The 23,072-nt window shown below is 44.8% G+C and overlaps 1 protein-coding gene across 6 annotated transcripts in view; it reads left to right on the forward strand.

Annotated features, from left to right (window-relative positions):
• Positions 1-21,367: 21,367 nt before the first annotated feature.
• The window catches only part of ADRA2B (adrenoceptor alpha 2B), a 71,867-nt gene continuing 70,162 nt past the window's right edge, over positions 21,368-23,072 (forward strand). For all 6 annotated transcript variants that reach the window (XR_014839584.1, XR_014839585.1, XR_014839587.1 and 3 more), the window contains exon 1: positions 21,368-21,436. The gene's annotated coding sequence lies outside the window, so the exon portion shown is untranslated. The remainder of the gene's footprint in view (positions 21,437-23,072) is intronic.

Consider the following 23,072-nt stretch of genomic DNA (forward strand, 5'->3'; position numbering starts at 1 on the left):
CCGCTCAGCCCTTCACGTGACCGCGGCGGGGCCCCACAAGCAGAGGACTGGTGGCGTCTGCGGCGGGTCCCCGGCTCCGGCCCCTTCCCTCCCGGCGCCCGCTGGAGCCTGGGGCGGGGACACGACCCGCGGGGTTGGGGGCGGGACGCGAGGGCTGCCCTGGCCAGAAGAGAGTGCGGCGCGGGGGTTTGGAGGCCACGCTGTCAAAGGGTCCTAGCAGTGCGCCCTGGGCGCGTGACTGCACCTAGCTTTCTGTATCAGTAAAATAGGAACAAGACCTTCCTCGCAGGGTTGTTTTGCGAATTAAACGAATTAATATATTCAGTGGCTGCCACTGTCAGGTGCCCAGTCGATGTTGGTTCCCTCCTGGTTCTAGTGGAACCCCCTGGAGAGCTGGGTATGGACCCAGAGAAGGGTCCCCTGAGGCAAATACCTCTTGGGAGGGAGGTGCGAACCCTCCTCCCTTCCCCTGCTGTACCTCAATTCCAGCCCGGCCAGGAAGTTGGGGTTACCAGAGCTGTATTCTGAAAAAAAGCGGAAATCTGGGTTTTCATGAGGATGCTCCTGATTTTTTTAAAAATGTTCATGAATTGAAAATAATAATGATGATAATAATAAATCCTTACGGGCCAATTTTTAGATGGGCCTTGGCCTGTAGGGCGGATGATCCTAGGCTCCTGTACCAACCAACTTCACTGATAACCTCCCAGAGGCCAAGAGGCCTAGCAGGGCTGGGTCTGGCCCTGGTCACGTAGCAGGAGGCATGGTGTCCCTCTGGATTCATCAGGACTCTGTGCAAGGTCCAGGTCCAGCACTGTGGCAGGCAGACTTATGCCCCCCTCCCCCCATGAAAGATTCCACATCCTAAGCCCCAGGATTGTGAATTTGCTGCTTTACCTCTCTAATTGCAGTTCAGGTTACTAATCAGTTGACTGTAATAGAGAAATGATCTGGGTTATCTAGATTGGCCTAGTGGAATCACATGAGCCCTTAAAAGCAGAAGAGGAAGGCAAAAGGGAAGGTGAAAGGTTAAAAGTCCAGGAAAGACTCAACGCCTGGTGGGAATGCTCCTGCCTTAAAGACGGAGGCGAACTACAAGGCACTGAATTCTGCCAACAACCTGAATGCACCCGGAAGGGAGTTCTTCCCTAGAGCCTCCAGAAAAGAACAGCGCCTTTATTCGAGACTCAGAGCATAGAATCCAGTCATGTCTTGCTGGACTTCTGATCACATACTCTGAGCCAGCACAGGGATGTTTGTTTAAGCCCCTAAATTTGTGGCCCTTGGTTACACAACAAGAGAAAATGAATGCAGGACACTGGCCTGCATTGCAATGTCAGAGTCAAGTTTTTGCCATGAGGCTGGCCTGCAATGAGAAGGTCATGTTACCCCAGTTCCTTGGTGGGCCTGCCAGGCACTGTTTGCCACCACCCACCTCCTCTGGTTGTTCCCTCTCAATTCTAACATCACACCCCCTGGGAGGCCTTTCCTCAACTTCTTCCAGCCAGTGGATCACTTCCTCTCTGTGGGCCCATGATCTTCATGAAAACAACCACCTGCTACCCCAGTTCTTCTATTTGTATGTGTGGTTCCATCCTCCTAGGCCACAAGCACCTGGCAAAGGCAGGAAGGAAACCTTCATCTCTGAATCCTCAGCTCTTAACACTGAACAAGCATATGGTAGGTAAGTGAAGCAGCATTCATACCAGCTTATAGCCAATGACCCACGTCTACAGGGCATCTGCAATAGTTACTTCTTACAACTCTTTATTGTGTGGATTATCATAAAACTCTCTGTATGTCCTTGAGAAAAAACAGTGATTCTGCTTCTATCCAAAATGACTTACGGATTGGTTGTTTTATGGTGGGGTCATTTAAAGTGGCTTATCTTTGGTGCAGTGGAGACGTGTTCATTGTAAAGGGCAGAAACAACTAATCAAAGATGTGGTGAGTGAGTTTTGGCGAATATCCTTCTCCACTTCTACCTGCACACACCTAAACACACATGTATGCAAATAAGATTACATCATACCTTTTGACCCTGTCCCTGACCTTCTAGCCACATCCCTCCTGTGCAGGAACCCAGAATCAGGCCAGGCCTCCACCCTGTCTCTCCCTAGAGGAGAATCCTGCTTGGTTTTGGCAAATCCATATAGGTTGTTTTCCTGGTAACAGTTACCGCAGGAAGTTTGTGCCTTAAGATAGCTCAACCTGATGAAAAAGAAGCCATAGGCTCAAGAGGAAAGGTTTCTTTCTCTCTTTCTTCCTTAAACATAAGTGAGAGAAGAAAAAAAAAATGTTTTCCTAATGGCCACTGGCAACCATCATGCAGCCAGCCTTGGGTCAAGATGATGCTGTGGATGGCAGAGCAGAGAAGTACAAGCAGCCCCATCTGTGAGGCCCTTGTGGAGAGACTGCATTTTGCTACCTCTCTCCTTTGAGCTGTCTAACCTTTGCACTGAGAAGTATATGTGCTATATTATAGGACCCAGGAGGACTGTATGGCTGATATGAGAAAAAAAAAACAAACCTGCAAGATATTACATATTGGTAGTACCCTACATGGAGTTTCATACCTTTTGTGTACATTTTTAATGGATGCATATACCTCTATTTTCTAATAAATGAATTAAATATCTTCCTGGAAAGATCCATCAGGAAACGGTAACCAGTGTTTGCCTTTGAACACACAGCTGAAACAACAGGGGGGAGAAACATGAAGGGAGAGGGACATTTTCCTCTAATTTTATGCTTTGCAATAAGGTTTCATTTTTCACTGTATTTCTACATTACTTTTATGTGTTTGCAGATGGTAAAATCAACAGGGATGTGGGATGGAATCTAAATAGTAGATTTGTCTGTTTAATGAAGAAAAAATATTTTCTATAATGGAAAAAATTAAAACTCTGGTAATTATGCCTGAAAATGCCTGTTCCTGGCAGCATCTCTGCTGGTGGGGAGAATACACCTCTGCAGGGTAAGAAGGACTCCAATTTAGAAAGCACAATCTTACAGAGTTCCTGTCATGGCTCAGAGGTAACAAACACAATGGGTATCCATAAGGATGTGAGTTCAATCCCTGACTCCATTCAGTGGATTAAGAATCCAGGGTTGCCATGAGCTGAGGTGTAGATTGCAGATGAGGCTCAGATCTGGTGTTGCTGTGGCTGTGGTACAGGCTGGCAGCTGCAGCTATGATTCGACCCCTAGCCTGGGAACTTCCATATGCCACAGGTGCTCCCTTAAAAAAACAAAAAGGCCAAAAAAAAAAAAAAAGAAGAAGAAGAAGAAGAAGAAGTACGGCCTTAGAAACCAGTTAACAGAAATCACACCCTGTAACAACTGTTTGGGGCACTGTTCTGGTTTGCCAGGGTGTCCATAACAAAGTGCAACAGACTGGGGAGCTTCAACAACAGAAATTTGTTTTCTCCCAGTCCTAGAAGCTAGAAGTTCAAGATAAAGGTGTTGGCAGGTTGGTTTCCTCTAAGGCTCCTCTCTTTGACTTGTAGATGTCTGTCTTTACCTCCCCGTATCTTCACATAGTTTACTTTTTCCTTCTGTGTATTTCTGTGTCCAAATTTCCAATTCTTTTTTTTTCTTTTTTTTTTTTCTTTTTTGCCTTTTTGTCTTTGCTAGGGCTGCTCCCATGGCATATGGAAGTTCCCAGGATACAGATCTAATCGGAGCTGTAGCCACCAGCCTACACCACAGCCACAGCAATGCAGGATCTGAGCCACGTCTGCAACCTACACCACAGCTCACGGCAACGCTGAATCCTTAACCCACTGAGCAAGGCCAGGGATCGAACCTGCAACCTCATGGTTCCTAGTTGGATTCATTAACCACTGAGCCATGACAGGAACTCCCAAATTTCCAATTCTTATAAAGACACCAGTCATACTGGATTAGAATCCTCCCTAATGACCCCATATTAACTTAATGACCTCTGTAAAAGCCCTAACTCTGAATAGGGTCACATCCTAAGGGGCAGGGAGGTTAGGACTTCAGCATATGCACTGGGGGTGGTGGGACACAATTAAGCCCATAACAGGTACTGGTTACCATCTATACCTTAGGGTTAAGGAAACAGGAGCTCAGAGAGGAGAAGCCACCTGTCCTAGGACACACAGCTCAAAAGTGGTGGCCCTGGGATCATAAACCCAGAACTACTGGCACTGTGGAATTACCACTCAACTCTGCTCTGTTGAGAAATAGTGACTGGGTAGTTTCAGTTGAGAGAAATGAAAGAAGTTCCTATTTAACCAAAGAATTTGCCAGTTATCCCCTAGAAACCCTTGAGGTTTTGTAGATGTGTTCTTCACACTGCAGTGCAGCAAATCAGGCTGTGTGGGTAAAGACAAGAGCCATGGTTGACAACAGGGGCCAAACTTTCTCTAACTTATTTCCCTGGCAGCCCAATGCTGTCCCTGCTCAGTCTTTGATGCCATCTACTTCTCCTTCCCCTTCCCTTAATATGCTCTGTTCCAGCCTCATTAGCTTCCACACCATTTCTCAAACATTCCTCAGGGTCTTTGTTCCAGCCACCCCCTCAGCCCACATGACTCCTTCCCCAGCACCCACCTGTCCAGCTCCTGACCCTTTCAAGTGTTTCTCTAGCCCACCTTCTCTGGGAGATGAACCCTGACCCTCCTACTTAATTCTTCTGGCCACACCTGTCCTTCTGACCCCCTCATCCCTGACCTTTAACTTTCTGCATTGTTCTTAATCCCTCATGCTTCTTATGCATTGTCTCTCTATGCTGTATGGAATGTCACCTCCACAGGGTAGAAATCCTTATCTCATCCATGGATACTTCCCAAGCATAGGATAGAGTATATATAAAATAAAAGGTTTTCAATAAATATTTGTTGCGCATTCAATAAATACTTTAATAAATAATTATGGCACAAGGGGATTGGTGGTATCTTGGGAGTGCCGGGACACAGGTTCAATCCCTGGCCTGGTGCAGTGGCTTAAGGATCTGGTGTTGCCACAGCTTCAGCTTAGGTTGTAACTACAGCTCAGATATGATCCCTGGCCCTGGAACTCCATATGCCTCAGTGTGGCCCAAAAATGAAGAAGACAAAAGTATCTGTTGAAGGGAAATTTCTGGAAGTGGTGTGGCATGGTTTCCATTAATACCTTGCAATTAACAACAAAAAAGAGGCAGTAGGAGGCTGTTATGTGCTTTTGTTTCCCAGAGGACACTATTTCCTCAAGGCTCCCTGGTCCCCTCCCCTGTGTCCCTTGGGAAGCCTGGAGCTCTGACTTGCCTGTGCCCTCATGGAGGAGATGATCACTTGTTTTCTTCTTCCCCAGGAAGAAGGGCTACTGCCAGAATGCCAGTCTGAGCTAGCTGTGTATCCTTTGAAGCCATGTGAGATTCCAAAAATATGGTTTTCAGCCTAAAATGTTATAAGATGAGAATTGTATAAACAAAATTGAGGCCTGTTATTAAAACAATAGGTAAAATAAAGCGTTATTATAGATTATTTCACATAACAAGCTGTTTACAGCTTTACTTTGAGTGATTTCTTTCTTTCAGAAGTATGCACTTTTGAAAAAAACAATTCTCTCAAAATACCTTAGTTTCCTGTTATGGAAGTTGCCCAGGGTACAAAGTTGAAGGAAACAAGACTGCCTTCACTTTCAACATCAATCAAAGTTTTGGGAGTTCCTGAAGCCACTCTCAAGTTCAGAAATTCACTATAAAGACTCATAGAACTCATTGAAAGCTGTTATGCTCATGGTTATGGTTTATTACAGGGAAGGATCCAGATGAAAATCAGCCAAGGGAAGATGTGTATAGGACAGGGTCCATAGCACAGTGTGCAGGAGGGGTCCAAACTCAGACCTTCCAGTCCTCTGATTAGGTGGAGTCCCAGACAGTGGTACCTCCTCCTGGCCATGATGTATGGCAATGAGTACAGATTACTGCCAACCAAGGAAGCTGTGATGTCCAGAGTTTTTATTGGTGCTCGATTACACACTGTCCACATGGCTGACTTTTCATCTCCAGCCTCTCCTAGATGTCTAGCTAATACCTCTGGTCTTTGGTTCCTCCATAAGTCAGAATTAATACTGCATGCCCCAATGTACCCAGGCAAACAAAGACACTCCTGTCAGGCAGAACAATCTAGGGGCCTAGAACTCACCCTGCACCAGCTAAGGGCAAAGACTAGACCTCTCTTTGGGTATGGTCTTTTCTTTATTACATACTTGTACAAACATTTCATTTCTTCTGGAAAATTCACTGCTTTTATAATTTGTATAGAAAAGGATGCAAACAGCCCAAATGTCCATTAAAAGAGGATCTGTGGGATAAGCTATGGCACCTTCACGCAATGGAGTACTATTACGCTGTTAAGAGGGAAGGGGATATCTTTACATACTATGAAGTGATGGCCAAGGTATGTGAAATGAAAGAAGTAAGGTGAAGGAAAGTAGCTATGAAATGCCACCATTTATTTAAGAGGGGGTTATGAATATATAAACATATTTATTCATATTAAAAACCAAAGAGCTCCTGCTGTGGCTCATTGGGTTAAGAACCTGTCTAGTATCCATAAGGATGCAGGTTTGAGCCCTGGCCTCACTCAGTGAGTTAAGGATCCGGCATTGATGCAAGCTGTGGCATAGGTCACAGATGGAGCTCACATCCCATGTTGCCATGGCTGTGGTGTAGGGCAGCAGCTGCATCTCTGATTCGACCCATAGCCTAGAAATTTCTATATGGCACAGGTGAGGCCCTAAAAAGACAAAACAAACAAATGAAAAAACCAAATGGAGTTCCCAGGTGACCTAGTGGTTAAGGATTCGGCAGTTGTCACTTATGTGGCTCAGGATCGAACCCTGGTGTGGGAACTTCCACATGCTGTAAGCACAGCCAAAAAGAAAGGAAGGATACAGGAAAGCCCTTTTTAAAGGTCATATTTGAGGGAATGAGGGAGTAAGGACACCCCAATACTCAGAGTGTAGTCTCTAAATAGCCATTCCACCAAAGGGAATTACAGCTTATTGGAGAAATGACTGATTCCAGGTCCAGGGAAGGCAATACACCAATGAACCTGGAACACCTTGTCACATTGGACAGAAGGAGGCTATCTGGGACTGCTAAGAGCATGTCAAAAGGACTTCAGAACCAAGCTGAAGAGTTTCCACTGGCTAACGATGGAATGATTTCAACATCAATAAGAAATATCATGAAAATAAGTGAAACATATTATGTATGTTCAAATATGTGAGTTTCTAATGATACTTCTAAAATATACCTAGAGAAAGTTAGGAAATCAACTCGTTATTTGGAAAACTGGTAAACAGAGGGGAAGATTCCTATTCCAACTTTCCTAGTCAAATGATAACTCAGAGTATCTAGGAGTGGATGATGGGAAGTCTCTCTTTATTGAAGTATTCCGGCTGAGAAATGAAAAAGTATTAAAATATGGCCATTTTCTGGACAGCTACATGAAAATCAATGGAATTAGAATACATGCTCACACCATGCACAAAAACAAAATGGCTTAAACATTTAAACATAAGACATGGAACCATAAAATCCTAGAAAGGAAAACAGGCAAAACATTCTCTGCCATCAACCATACAAATGTTTTCTTAGGTCAGTCTCCCAAGACAATAGAAATAAAAACAAAAATAAACCAATGGGGCCTAAGCAAACTGACAAGAATTGCACAGCAAAGGAAACCTTAATTTAAAAAAAAAAAGGATTGTACATCATGATCAAGCAGAATTTATCCCAGGGATGCAAGAGTTCTTTGATATCCACAAATCAAACAATGTGATACACAACATTAGCAAACTGAAGAATAAAAACCATATGATCCTCTCAATAGACGCAGAAAGAGCCTTTGACAAAATCCAACACCCATTTCTGATAAAAACCCTTCAGAAAGTGGGCACAGAGGGAACCTACCTCAACATCATAAAGGCCATATATGACAAACCCACAGCAAACATCATTCTCAATGGTAAAAAGTTCAAAGAATCCCCACTGAGATCAGTAACAAGACAAGGATGTCCATTCTCACCACTACTATTTAACACAGTTTTGGAAGTCCTAGCCACAGCAATCAGAGAAGTAAAAGAGATAAAAGGAATCCAAATTGGAAAGGAAGAAGTAAAACTATCACTATTTGCAGATGACATGATACTATACCTAGAGAATCCTAAAGACTCTACAGAAAACTGTTAGAGCTCATCCATGAATTTGGCAAAGTCACAAAATACAAAATCAATACACAGAAGTCTATGGCATTTCTATACACTAACAATGAAAGATCAGAAAGAGAAATTAGGGAAGCAATCCCGTTTACCATCACATCCAAAAGAATAAAATACCTAGGAGTAAAATCTACATAAAAAGTCAAAAGACCTATACTATGAAAACTATAAGACACTGATGAAAGAAATCAAAGATGACACAGAGATGGAAAGGCATACCATGCTCTTAGATTGGAAGAGTCAATGTTATCAAAATGACTATACTACCCAAGGCAATCTACAGATTCAATGCAATCCCTATCAAATTACCAAGGACATTTTTCACAGAACTTGAACAAAATATTTTAAAGTTTGTATGGAAGAACAAAAGACCTAGAATAGCCAAAGACATCCTGAAAAAGAAAAACAGAGCTGGAGGAATCAGGCTCCCTGACTTCAGACTATACCACAAAGCAGCAGTCATCAAAACTGTATGGTACTGGCACAAAGAAATAGAGATCAGTGGAACAGGATAAAAAGCCCGGAATTCAACCCAAGCACCTACAGCCAACTCACCTATGACAAAGGAGGCAAGAATATACAATGGAGAAAGGACAGCTTGTTCAATAAGTGGTGCTGGGAAAACTAGACAGCCACATGGAAAAGAATGAAATTAGAACACTCCCTAACACCATACACAAAAATCAACTCCAAATGGATTTAAGACCTAGATATAAGACCAGACACTATCAAACTCTTAGAGGAAAACATAGGCCAAACCCTCTCTGACATAAACGACAACAACGTCTTCTCAGATCCACCTCTTAGAGTACTGACAATAAAAACAAAAATAAACAAATGGGACCTAAGCAAACTGAAAAGTTTCTGCACAGCAAAGGAAACCCTAAACAACCCTAAACAAAACAAAAAGACAGCCCACAGAATGGAAGAAAATCTTTGCAAATGACTAAACTGATGAGGAATTAATCTCCAAAATTTATAAACACCTTCTGCAGGTCCATACCAAAACAAACAAACAAAAAACAAACAAACAAACAAAAAAAACCCAGGAGTTCCCGTCGTGGCTCAGTGGTTAACAAATCCGACAAGGAACCATGAGGTTGTGGGATCGATCCTGGCCCCGTTTAGCCGGTTAAGGATCCGGCGCTCGGTGAGCTGTGGTGTAGGATCACAGATGCGGCCGGGATCCCACGTTGCTGTGGCCCCATCGTAGGCCGGCGGCTACAGCTCGGATTCGACCCCTAGCCTGGGAACCTCCATATGCCGTGGGTGCGGCCCTAGAAAAGGAAAAAAAAAAAAAAACCCAAACAACCCCATCAACAAATGGGCAGAAGACCTAAACAGACAGTTCTCCAAAGAAGACATACAGATGGCCAAGAAACACAGGAAAAGATGTTCAACATCACTCATTCTTAGAGAAATGCAAATCAAAACCATGATGAGGTACCACCTTACACCAGCCAGAATGGCCATCATCAAAAAGTCTACAAACAATAAGTGCTAGAGAGGGTGTGGAGAAAAGGGAACCCTAGTACACTGTTGGTGGGATTGTAAATTGGTGCAACCACTGTGGAAAACAGTATCGAGATTCCTCAGAAAATGAAAAATAGAACTACCATTTGATCCAGCAATCCCACTCCTGGGCATCTATCCAGAGAAAACCACAACTCACAAAGACACATATACTCCAGTGTTCATTTGCAATAGCCAAGACATGGAAACAACCTCAATGTCCATCGACAGAGGAGTGGATCAAGATGATGTGGTACATATAGACAATGGAATATTACTCAGCCATTAAAAGGAATGAAATACCAGCATTTTTAGCAACATGGATGGACCTAGAAATTATCATGCTAAGTGAAGTAGCCATACAATGAGACACCAACATCAAATGTTTTCACTGACATGTGGAATCTGCAAAAAGGACAGACTGAACTTCTTTGCAGAACAGATGCTGACTCACTGACACTGAAAAACTTATGGTCTACGGAGAAGACAGTTTGGGGGTGGGGGGATGTGCTTGGGCTGTGGGATGGAAATCCTGTGAAATCAGATTGTTATGATCATTATACAACTACAGATGTGATAAATTCATTTGAGTAATAAAAAAAGTAAAAAAAAAAAAAAAGAAAAGAAAAAAGGACAGACTGAACCTCTTTACAGAACAGATACTGACTCACAGACTTTGAAAACCTTATGGTTTCCAAAGGAGATAGTTTGGGGGGTGGGGGGATGCACTGGGGTTGTGGAATGTAAATCCTATAAAATTGGATTGTGATGATCATTGTACAACTACAAATGTCATAAATTCATTGAGAAAGAAAGAAAGAAAGAAAGGAAGGAAGGAAGAAAAGGAAGGAAGGAAGGAAGGAAGGAAGGAAGGAAGAAAGAAAGAAAGAAAGAAAGAAAGAAAGAAAGAAAGAAAGAAAGAAAGAAAGAAAGAAAGAAAGAAAGAAAAACCAGAACATGTTTTCTGTTCTGGAGACTATTCAATGAGACTGAGGATGTGGATTAGACCTAGGCAGTCCATGTATGTGCATAGTTCATATATATATACAAATATGTATTTTTTCATGAGTACTTTATCCTATATGGTGGTTAAAAACATCATAGATCACAAGGTTTGAGGCTCACTGTTAATTGACTGATGTTAGTGAGAATGGTACCAATTGCAAGGAAAAATATTCTGGAAGGAATGGGAATTGTGGAGTTCACTTGAGAATTTCATAAGCATTCTACTGAATTCACAGTTTAAAAGAAAGTGTACTTAAGCAAAAATCAATGAAAATCCATGCTTGTAGTGAAAATGCAGAGGAGATGTGAAATAAAAGCAAGACCGTTAGTCGTGGAATTCAGCAAGCGCTGAGTCAGTGAAAAACAGTGTTACCTTTAAATTTAAATAAATTAATTAGAATCTCATATAGGAGTTCTCATCATGGTGCAGTGGTTAATGAGTCTGACTAGGAACCATGAGGTTGCAGGTTCCATCCCTGGCCTTGCTCAGTGGGTTAACGATCCAGCATCACTGTGAGCTCTGGTGTAGGTCACAGATGCAGCTTGGATCCCACGGTGCTGTGGCTCTGGTGTAGGCCAGTGGCTACAGCTCTGATTAGACCTCTAGCCTGGGAACCTCCATATGCTGCAGGAGCAGCCCTAGAAAAGGCAAAAAGACCCCCCCCAAAAAAATGGAATCTCATCTATTAGTTAATTGTTTCTTAATTGTAAATGAATAGGATATTCTTTTAAAACTGACTTCCCCAAGTCAAACGGGAAAAAACTAAGTTTCGAAAAAATTAATAGCACAGCTGGGCTTTTCTCTGTGGGAAAATTGGTTCTTTACTTTTTTGCTGTTTTTCAGGGGAGCAAGTTGCACAGCCACAGCATATAGGAGTTCCCCAGGCTAAGGGTCAAATCAGAGCTATCGCTTCCAGCCTATGCCCCAGCCACAGAACTTGGGATCCAAGCCATGTCTGTGACCTACACCACAGCTCACAGCAACACCAGATCCCTAACCCACTGAGGAAGGCCAGGGAATGAAACTGCATCCTCATGGATCCTAGTCAGGAGCCACCAAGAGAACTCCCAGAAAAGTGGTTTTTTCCTATCCCCAAATTTTGTTGCTACTGTCTTCCTTAAAAACAAAAACAAAAGGAAAAAACCAAAATATTCTTCACTCAGAAAAGCATCCAGTTCTTTAGCCACTGGTCACAGCTGGATGAAATTAAAATTTCAGTTCTTCAATCACAAGGGGCCCATGTCAGGTGCTCCCAGACCACACACGGCTGGGGGCTGCCTTCTTGGACATGAAGGATAGAGTATTTTTCTATCACCACAGAAAGTTCTACACTTCTCAGGCATAGATTTTTTTAAATCAGATCCTTTCTTGTCTCATGTTGATTATTAATCATTAGGAACACTAACTTCAAAAATGAAGAAGGACAGAAGATCTAGTTCTTTGTGGGAATTATCCAGAAAACTCTTACCTAGACAAACTTATTTTTCTGCTTATATAGGTCATTCACACTGATGCTTTATATTGTCTGGTACTTATACGACTTCCAAACTTTTTATTTTTAAACAGTAATACTTCTTGGGCTTCAACCCCTGTCACAGGGTGATATAATTCTCTCTCTAAAGACACACCCAAATGAAATCATTTGTCTTTTGAAGTGTGAGGCCTGGGAATGGGTTTCAGGGTAAGCCCAGTAAAAGATTATGAGCTAACACCTTAAGTTTTGGGCAAATGATTCAACACAATGGATTTTTTCAAAGGTTGACTAGCAGAAAGAGAACTGTGGTGTGAGAATACACCTGTTATCTCTGATTAGACAAATGGAGCCCTGCTCCAGGAAATACACACAGACAAGTGGGGATGCAGGCAGGCCTGCTGCTGCCTTGCTCTGGGATATGGTTCAGAGTCACTGTCAGCTTTGATCCCACTGCTTTACATAAATATTAGGGGAAAAGGTCTCTCCTAATAGGGTTGAAAACATGCTTTTTTTTTTTTTCTTCTATTTTAGGGCCGCACCCTCTGTATGTGGAGGTTCTCAGGCTAGGGGTCAGATGAGATCTGCAGCTGCCAGCCTACGCCATAGCCACAGCCACACGGGATCCAAGCTGTATCTGCAACCTACACCACAGCTCATGGCAATGCTGGATCTTTAACCCACTGAGCAAGGCCAGGGATCAAACCTGCATCCTCATGGATCCTAGTCAGTTTCATTAACTGCTGAGCCACAAAGGGAACTCTGAGAACATACTTATAATAAATGCCCCAGTTTTGCTTTCTAGACCTGGATGTCATCAAGCCCAACAAGGAGGAGAAAAGGAAGCCACATGCAGAAGGAGGGAAAGGGGACCGACGGGTAGAACATGGATGCTTACTCACCAGACTCTACCCAGGGTGATGCATATTTATCATGTGTAATCCTCTTAAAGGCTTTGAGGTACTGGCCCCATTATCCTAGCCAGTACATGTGGAAACGGAGAGAGAGGCTTAGCCATGTCCCCTTACAATTCACCTGGCTGATGAAGGGCATGGAGAAGGTGGAATTGCACACAGAAGGTATCAGCTTATGCTGTGTCTGCTGTTCTGAAATCGGAGTCTTGCAGTGAACCTAATGTCTCGCACATTCTGGATTTCCTGGCGCCATCAGAGTTCTCACACCTCTGGGCCTGCCTTTCTCCCTACACTCTTTCTCAGATGGAAGACAGAACTATGCCCACGGCTGGCTGTGCTCAAAGCTCATTCAGCGCTGCTGGGTGAGAAGGGCTGTTGTCCTATGAAGATGACTCATGTGGCTGGTGGGGCTTGGTGGGACCTGACACTTACACTGTATCCATACTCAGACAGGGGGCCCAACATCTGCTAAGCTTTGCCCGCACACATTCTAGTGAGGGTGGTATGGGGGAGAGGGTGAGGAGAATTTCTATTTTCTAATCCTAAAAATCTCACTTTTATGCACCAAAAAGGGGAGGGGTAAAAGGAGAAAGACTGAAGCAGTGCAAGGAAGAGATTAAGAAATTTCCTTGACAGTGGAAGCCCTTCCCAGAATAATCAGTGCCAGAAAAAAAAGGCCACTGAATTAGGATATATTGACAACTGTGCTGAAATTAAAACAAACAAACAAACAAACAAACAAACAAAAGAAAGAAAGGGAAAGGAGAGAAGCAGGTGATTTAGTTTTCTCTACTTGTGAGGTGGGATTTAGACAGAAGGTGTAAGAGTGTAAGAAAAGGCCTTCTAGAGGACCCCAGAATCCTTGGAAAATGCACCCAGGGCCCCAGGAGAAGTCCACCCTGTGATCTGGTGGTTTCGGATGTTCAGGACCCAAGTGCCTCCTCAGCATCTCCTCCCCTCACCCTGGGGAAGGACACAGCTGCTGCAAGAAAAGGGGGTACCCAGTGCCACCCAGGCCCATTGCTCTCCCCTTGACCTGTGCTGAAGCCCTGTGTTAAACCGCATAGAAGTGGATAAATGCAGACCAGACAGATTGAGCCAGTCAGGGCCTGGGCACAAAGGGCAAAATAAGTCAAGGCTGCACACAGCCATCCACTGCACCCCTTTCCCCAGACTTCTGATCTCAGGGTCTCCTCAGGAAAGATGGGGAGGGGAGCCAGGAGTGCTCAGACACCTCAGAAGAACTCAAGCTGCTGTTGTGACAACACCGGATCCTTAACCTGTGGCACCACCAGGGAAGTCCTAAAGTATACCACATATATTTAAAAAAAAATTTTTTTTTTTGCTTGTTTTTCTAGGGCCACACACACAGCACATGGAAGTTCCCAGGCTAGGAGTCAGATGGGAGCTGCAGCTGCTGGCCTACACCACAGCCACAGCAACCTGGGATCTGAGCCACATCTGTAATCTACACCACAGCTCACAGCAACGCCGGATCCTTAACCGACTGAACAAAGTCAGGGATCAAACCCATGTCCTCGTGGATCCTAGTCTGGTTCATTAACTGCTGAGCCACGAAGAGAACACACCACGTATTTTTTTTATTTTATTTTATTTTTTTTGTCTTTTTGTCATTTTTTGGCTGCTGCCATGGCATATGGAGGTTCCCAGGCTAGAGGTTGAATTGGCCCCATAGCCACTGGCTTATGCCAGAGCCACAGCAATGCAGGATCTGAGCCGTGTCTGCAACTTACACCACAGCTCACGGCAATGCCAGATCCTTAACCCACTGAGCAAGGCCAGGAATCGAACCTCATGGTTCCTAGTTGGATTCATTAACCACTGCGCCACAATGGGAACTCCACACACCACGTATTTTTAAAGCAAAATATCACGTTAGGCTATTTCAAAAATAAGTCCTGAATATTATGTTAGTGAAATCCTACTTGCCCAAACTGATTCCATTTAATTTGTTCATTGAAGAAAAAATGCATGTTTGTTTAGGTAGAGGTACACTGCCATTCAAGTATCTGAGTATATTTAAAGCAACATGGAACAAAGATTTCATTTTCTACACAGCTCTCAGAAGTTGTCTATTAAGCAGTGTTAATTTTTAACCTTTAATGAAAAATTGTTGTATCCAGCTAAATTAGGTATAGTTTGCAATTCACATACAGATTTTTTAAAAAATTCCACTGAGAAACACACTTATTTGCATATACTTCATTTTTTTTAACAGAGGACAAGTTTCTCCTATGAGAACATTCTGTCAATTTGTATTAAAAAATATTAATAGAAAGATGAGGGGTGTGTAAAGTGATAATTCACCGATTAACTCTTACTCTTGACTTCTTGATACAAACCCAGTCCATGTCCACTTGTCATTCCCACACCAACCCCATAACCCTGAGCTTTCCTTGGTGATGGGAGGGCTTTGGAAAGGCTTGCAGATGCCTGCTCGCTGGGAAGCCCACTCACAGGGGACCAAGTGGAGGTTTTCGGTCCACCCACACTCTGAATGGGGAGACCAGTCATTCAGCTGCCATCCAATTGTACCTTTACCTACTTGTACAGTATTACTTTGATTTTATTTCTTACCAACTCACTCACACAATATGATTTCACCCCACAATATTCTTACTATTAGATTATACCATAAATTGTGTTTTGTACATAAGACATCCATAGTGCCTGCTTTGTTCAGATAGCTCTTAGAGTAAGGAAAGAATAAAAGTCAAAAAATAGAAATACATAAGTACCAAGCCTAAAATGGATTTTCATAGATATTTGCCAAGGTAGGGATACACCTAGGTATTAAGTTATTATTATTATTATTATTATCATTATGTCTTTTTAGGGCTGCACCCACAGTATATGGAAGTTCCCAGGCTAGGGGCAAACCATAGCTGAACAGCTGGCCTACACCACAGCCACAGCAACACCAGATCCTTAACCCACTGAGTGAGGTCAGGGATGGGACCTGAGTCCTCAAGGATACTAGTCAGATTCATTAGCACTGAGCCATGATGGGAACTCCATGTTGTTATTATTATTACTATTATTATTGGAACAAAAGCTTCAGCTAATGGAAAATAGCTGTGGGTCCTTTAGATGACAGATATTCAAAAAAAGTGGTTATTTTATACTTGAATTGATTTAACTTCTGAAATCCCCTCTTACATTATTTTCCTACTCCTGAAAGGAAGATTTTCTTTTTCTTTGCCATTTATGCCATACTACTGACATGAATTTTCAAGGCACCATTAAATGGATCACTTCAGGAAAGGAGAGGGAGGGAATCACAATTTCCATTAATTCTCACAAAACTCCTATGAGTTGTATCTTCCAAAAGCAGAAAGGTTGAGCAAGTTACATGGAGTTCCACCCAAAGGCAGGGCAGAGGGGAGCTCTGCTTTCAGGGCACCTGCTGCCCCTCTGCAGGCCTCCTAAGAGCAAGGACAACGGTGCTGCTACAGGCAGATTCTACTATTGAAACATGAGTGGTTTATATCAATGAATTGATATATACCATATAAAGAATTTAATTATATATACATATATATCCTTATATATACAATGCATATACATATGTGTTGTATACACATACAGGATATATATACATATGTATATATGTATATCTAAAATGCCTAAGAGGTTTTCAATGGTTTAAATTATGCTATAAATCATTTTTAAAGTGCACAACAATTTTAGAAATATGTTTAAGGGGGTTCCCGTCATGGCTCAGCAGAAAGGAACTTGATGGGTGTCTGTAAGGATGTGGGTTCAATCCCTGGCCTTGCTCAGTAGGTTAAGGATCTGGTGTTGCCATGAGCTGTGGTGTAGTTTGCAGACACAGTTAGGATCCCGCATTGCTGTGGCTGTGGTGTAGGCCGGTGGCTATAGCTTCATTTGGACCCCTAGCCTGGGAACTTCCATATGCTGTGAGTGTGGCCCTGAAATGCAAAAAAAAAAAAAAAAGGATGTTTGACATTTAAACTATAATAAGAACCACAAATCTCAACAACACTAATTCATCTGGAAAATGTGCCCCTCATCCTGCAGCAGATGCTTTATCTGGGAATAGAGGTCTCCTCTGGGACACAGTCCTAGAGAGGACAGAAGAAAACCTGCTGTGTTTCAGACTCTAGGATTCAGGTATTAGATAACCAAGGTTTACAAGGGCCCCCAGGCTCCCAAGAACACCATCTGGAGCACTCCTGATGGAGAAGTTGCCAGCCATGCCTGGATCATGCTGAGCAGGCCATGTTCCCCTCTTCCCACCCCTCGTCCCTTTCTTTGCATCAACCTCCAATGTCCTTGACAACATCTTGTGCTATATTTAAGGTGGCTTTTTTTTCTTTTTTTTCTTTTTAATATTTGAGGAATTCCATCATGGCTCAGTGGTTAACGAACCTGAATAGGATCCATGAGGACAAGGGTTCAATCCCTGGCCTTGCTCAGTGGGTTAAGGATCCAGCATTGCTGTGAGCTGTGGTGTAAGTCATAGATGTGGCTTGGATCCTACGTTGCTGCGCCTGTAGTGTAAGCTTGCAGCTGTAGCTCCAATTCGACACCTAGCATGGGAGCCTCCACATGCTGTGAGTGCGTCCCTAAAAAAGAAAAAAATATTTGACAGTATATGTACATGATAATCATTAATCATAAAGTCTCTGTAAGTTCTGTAAAATGCCTAAGAGGTTTTCAGTGGTTTAAATTACTCTACCAAACCCTTGTCAGGAAACCCAAAAAATGTACAAAAATGTTATCACTTAACTTGACATCTTTTAAAAATATGTGGAAGGGAGCATAATCTTAAAGATTTCAATTGTGTCAACAGAATTGTGACAGTTGCTTTTGTCCAAGACGGGAATGAGAGACTGGAACCTCCCACAGGAACCTCATCCACCCCATCTGCCTCTTAGGGACTTATGCTTGTGTCCATGGTTCCTCCACCCAGAAGCCTGACACACACACTTGACCACTTGACCACACTCTGGTCCTTCAGGCATTTGAACAGTCATGGTCTTGGGTGCCTGCTACTTCCCTTCTTGTTGATTGCAACAAAGTTCATAATCTCTAATGCTGTCTGAAAGAGACAGGGTTGGACCCTTTGTTGCCCTGGCTGCAATGCTTGCACCAGCACAAACATCACCTGGAGCAAAAGATACAAAAAAACTATAAGGGTCTAAAATACTGTTGAGGCAAATTATGGGCAAGAAGATACAAACAACCTAAAACCCCACCTGCCACTTCTGAAGAGCTGAGAGCAAAAGCAGGTGTTGGGAGAAAAAGCAGGGTATGGCACCCAATACCACGGAAGGGTGGTGGACCATCCAAGCCACCCCTCTGACCCCACACATGGATCTGTTCTACCCTTGCCCCATATAAGGAACCAGCTTGCCTCCCCCACAACCAGGGATCCAACAAGCAAAGGAGCCTATTGTTTGTATTTGCTCCCCTCTGCTACCGCAGAGGCCCCAGGAAAGCCTTGCCTGAATTGTCCTTCTGGCCTCTTAGCAATTTCTATCCATGGAGGAAGGCCAAGAACTCAGGTCATAGCACAATCACGCAATCTCTGATCCAAGTCCTTCTCAAATGCAGGAGCATCTCTTGTGTGGTGAGCATGGGGCCACACTCTCTTGACAAGGAGACTGCTTCTCTGAGTGTGGACAAAGCCAAGCCAGTGTCACTGTCACATATTGACCCAAGACTTTTAGCTGTTGTTCACTCAGGGCTTGAGGACAATGAGCTCTTGGGGTCTGGGAAGGCCAGGGAATGTGCTGGGCCCTCAGCTCCTCCTCAAGGGAGCCCCCGATGGGCAAAAGCAGCAGCCTAGGCCTCCTGTCAGCCCCCATCTTTCCAGCTTCTTCCTAAGCATTGACCTTCACTGCCACCAAGGGGTCTCACCTCAGACCTCCTGGCTCCTCTCCTACCCCATAATCTCTCCTTTCCCACCCTGGCCTCTCAGTGGGACCATTTGAGACTCCATTTCCTCCTCCCTCTCCCACAACATTCCCGTTTTATCATCTATGTCTATATATGCATCTGTTTATTAGCAACTGTGTGGGAACATGTCAAGGAGAGTTGATTCTCCTTGGTCCTTGTATGTTCTACAAAGTCTCTTTCAACAGTGAATTGAGGAATATTGAACCACTGCTCCTCAGAGACATATGGACACATAGCTCACATAATCTATCCTCTTACAAAGAGTTCATCTTGGTAGATTTTACCTTCTTTGTTTTACAACACAGAATGCTGGGTTCAGAAGTGTTAAGTGACTTTCCTGGGGCCACTCCACTAGCAGGTGCCAGAGGTGACACTTCCTTTCAACCGGCCCCAGAGCCAGAGCTTCTGCTCTCAGAGTCCTGGCTCCTTCTGTTTCTATCCTTAGTCATCTCTGCTCGAGATCCAAGACCAGACAACGGTTGTTTTGTTCTGCTTCAGCTAGGAACACACCCACGGAGGGATTCAATTTTTTTTTTTTTTCCGGTCTTTTTAGGGCCACACTGGCAGCATATGGAAGGTCCCAGACTAGGGGTCGAATTGGAGCTGTAGCTGCTGGTCTACAGCACAGCCAGAGCAACCCCAGATCCGAGCCGTGTCTGCGACCTACACCACAGCTCACCAGAGCACCAGATCCTTAACCCACTGGGTGGGGCCAGGGACTGAACCTGTGTCCTTATGGATGCTAGTCAGGTTTGATTCCACTGAGCCACTGCGGGAACTCCTCCATCACTTTTTTATCCCTTTTCAGGTCGGAATGCACAGGCCAGAACTCTGCCCTACTTCCGGGCTGGGTCAGCTCACTGCTGCTTACCTGGCCTGCACTTCTCCAGGCAGCTCCCAGTGCTAAACTACCCGCCAGCTCTCCTACCTGGCCCAGCTCTCCTACCTAGCCCATTCATTTAAATACAGGTGGGGACCCAGTAAGCTAATTTATGCCCCTTTGTTCATGGCCCCTGCTTCCCCTTTTGTTTATATTCATCTCTCTCCCTCTTCCCTGCTTCCTGAAAATCCTTGAAAGGCTTTGTACCCTCGACCTAGGGAGGTTTCCACATTCCCAGGGGTTGAATCTGAGCTGTAGCTGCCGGCCTACACCCCAGCTCACAGCAACGCCAGCCCCTGAACACACTGAGTGAGGCCAGGGATTGAACCTATGTCCTCATGGATGCTAGTCAGATTTGCTTCTGCTGAGCCACAGCAGGAACTCCTTTTTTTTTTTTTCTTTTTCCCAAGCCATGGGCTTTATTTTAATCCCCCAGGATTTTCTCATCCCTCTGCTGATTGGTACTCCAGCAGTACTTAAGCCTGGTTTGTGTGCACAGTAGGACAGAGTGAGATGGGTAGGTCTGGTCACTTGGCCTTTTTCATAAAAATGTGTGTTCTCTCTTTTTTTTTTTTTTTTTGGAAGTTCAATTATATGAATTGAATTCTTATCTGTAGAACATTTATGGAAAACAGCTTTTAAACGAACTTAATTTTTTCCCCCTCTTATTTACTTATTTTTGTGAAGTTGCGGAAATAGAGGAAGACGGGGCGCGCAGGGGAGCTGGGCCAGGCGGACCAGCTAGAGCGCGAGATGTCTGAGGCATCCAAGTGGCCGGGGCTGCGCTGAGAGGGAGGCGGAGGGAGCTGGGTGGAGGGAGGGGAGCTGGGTGGAGGTAAGGGACCAAAGAGTTCGGTTCGGGTTTTGCCGGCAGCACCCGGGAAGCCCTTCAGAGCGCCTTCCCCTGCGGGCCGCGCAGCGGTGGCAGCAGCAGAGGCGGCGGCGCCTGAGCCTGAGCGGGGATGTAGAGTAGGAGGAGGCGGCGGCGGCGGCGAGAACAGGGCCGGAGCCGAGGGAGAAGAGCAGCAGGACCTTGTTCCCCGAAGCGAGGCCCCGAGTGCCAGCCCTGCTCAGCCCGTGCCCAGCCATGCGTGCCGCCTGCGGAGTCCAGGCGGCTTACGCTGCGCCCTCCGCCAGCCAGTCGCTCTTCGCTTGGCTGGGGGTGATTAGTTGCTTTTTGTTGTTTTTTAATGTGGGCCAGGGGAGGGGGAGGAGGAGCAGGTGCTGCAGGCTCCACCCCCACCTCCCCGCCTCTGGCCAGCTGGGGCGACGTGACTTCGGCTGCGTTGCCTCCGGCACGGCGCGCGCCGGCGCCGCGGCTAGAGCGCGGCTGGAGGGGAGCACACCGCGGAGGCAGTGCCCAGAGAGGTGCGCATCTCTCCGCCCCGCCCCTCCCCCTCGGCCTCGTGGCGGCGGCGGCGGTGGCAGCAGCAGTAGCGGTGCTGGCGGCTTGGAGAACTGGAGAGCCGGTAGGTGTCCGGCCACGGCCTTCCGCCGACCCCCCACCCCCCACCCCAGGCCGGCCTCCTCCCCTTCCCCGCCTACCTCCCTCTCCTCCCCCAGGCCCTGTGCGCGTCAGGGGCGGGAGTTCGCTGCAAGTCGTAGGAAAGTTTGGCAGCGCGGGCTCCAAGAAGTTCGGGTGCAGAGAACCAGGGATGGGAAAGGAAGGGTCTGGGTTTGGGTGGGGCAGGGGGCGCGGGTGGCCTGAGCCCGGGAGTCCCTGCGGCTTGGGAGCCCGAGCTCCAGGATCGCTTGGTGGCCTCTGCTATACTCCAGCCTCCCCAAGCCACAGTCAGCTTGGTGGCAGATCACTGAGTTCAGACAAAAAGAGGGGTTTTAGGGTTGGGGTGGCGACTTGGGCGCCATGGATTGGCGCTGGGGCTCTGCCCGCGGCTACTGGTTCCCCCCCGCCCCGCCAGGTCCTGGGGCCTCTTAATTTTTTTTTTAATGAGGAGCTGCTGGCTTGTAAAATCATACTCCTCTCTCTCAAAGAAGAATTTTATTTGTAACATGATTTGAAGCAAGCAAGAGGTATAATTATTGCAAAATTTAAAAATTGGTTATAACATGCATATTTGGGTAGTAACACACCATTTGGGGAGATTGAACGAATGTACTGCAGATATTCAGTTACCTGAAGCAGTACTAGAATCCCAGTTCCTTACTTAAAAAATTACAGGATTTAATTCTGAATTCCAGACACCATGACTTTGAGAAGAATCTTCCATTTCTATAGCATGTAAGGTTCAACTCTACAAGTTTTCCCAGTGATATTTCTTGAGATTTACTCTACGTTTTATATCCTTTTACATTATTTCAAAAGAAAGAAGGAATAGTTACCTGGAGAAAATATAAAGATAATGCAAAAATGACGCTCATTAGCCAGTGGCTTACAGTATGCTTGTCATAGGCCTTCCTTCACATTTAAATACTGAGCATTCGGAGTTCCCGTCGTGGTGCAGTGGTTAACGAATCCGACTGGGAGCCATGAGGTTGCGGGTTTGGTCCCTGCCCTTGCTCAGTGGGTTAACGATCCGGCTTTGCCGTGAGCTGTGGTGTATGTAGGTTGCAGACGCGGTTCGGATTCCAAGTTGCTGTGGCTCTGGCGTAGACCTGTGGCTACAGCTCCGATTAGACCCCTAGCCTGGGAACCTCCATATGCCGCGGGAGTGTGTGACCTAAGAAATAGCAAAAAGACCAAAAAATAAATAAATAAAAATAAAATAAATACTGAGCATTCTTTCCTTCTTCCTTTGATGATGAACATATACCAAATTTGCATTTTGAATGAGCCATTACTCTGGTAATGAAATAAATTTATCTTAATACAAAATAGTTCTTTGGAATTCCCTTATGGTGCAGTGGGTTAAAAATCTGGCACTGTCACTGCAGTGCCTTATGTCACTGCTGTGGAAGGAGTTTTATCCCTGGCCCAGGAATTTGCACATGTCGTGGGTGCTGCCAAAACAAAAAAAAAATACATAAGAGAACCAAAAAAAAAAAAAAAACCCCAAAACCCTAAAACCTCTTTTTCCCCTTTTATTCAGATCAAATCTAGTTTCATGTATATTAATGACAAATGATGTTTGATATAGATCGTTGAGT

The sequence above is a fragment of the Sus scrofa genome, chromosome 3, assembly GCF_054392235.1.
Source record: "Sus scrofa isolate SSC_HxYL_T2T_F1_AM1 chromosome 3, Sscrofa_HxYL_maternal_Yorkshire_Landrace_v2.0, whole genome shotgun sequence".
Lineage (NCBI taxonomy): Eukaryota > Metazoa > Chordata > Mammalia > Artiodactyla > Suidae > Sus > Sus scrofa.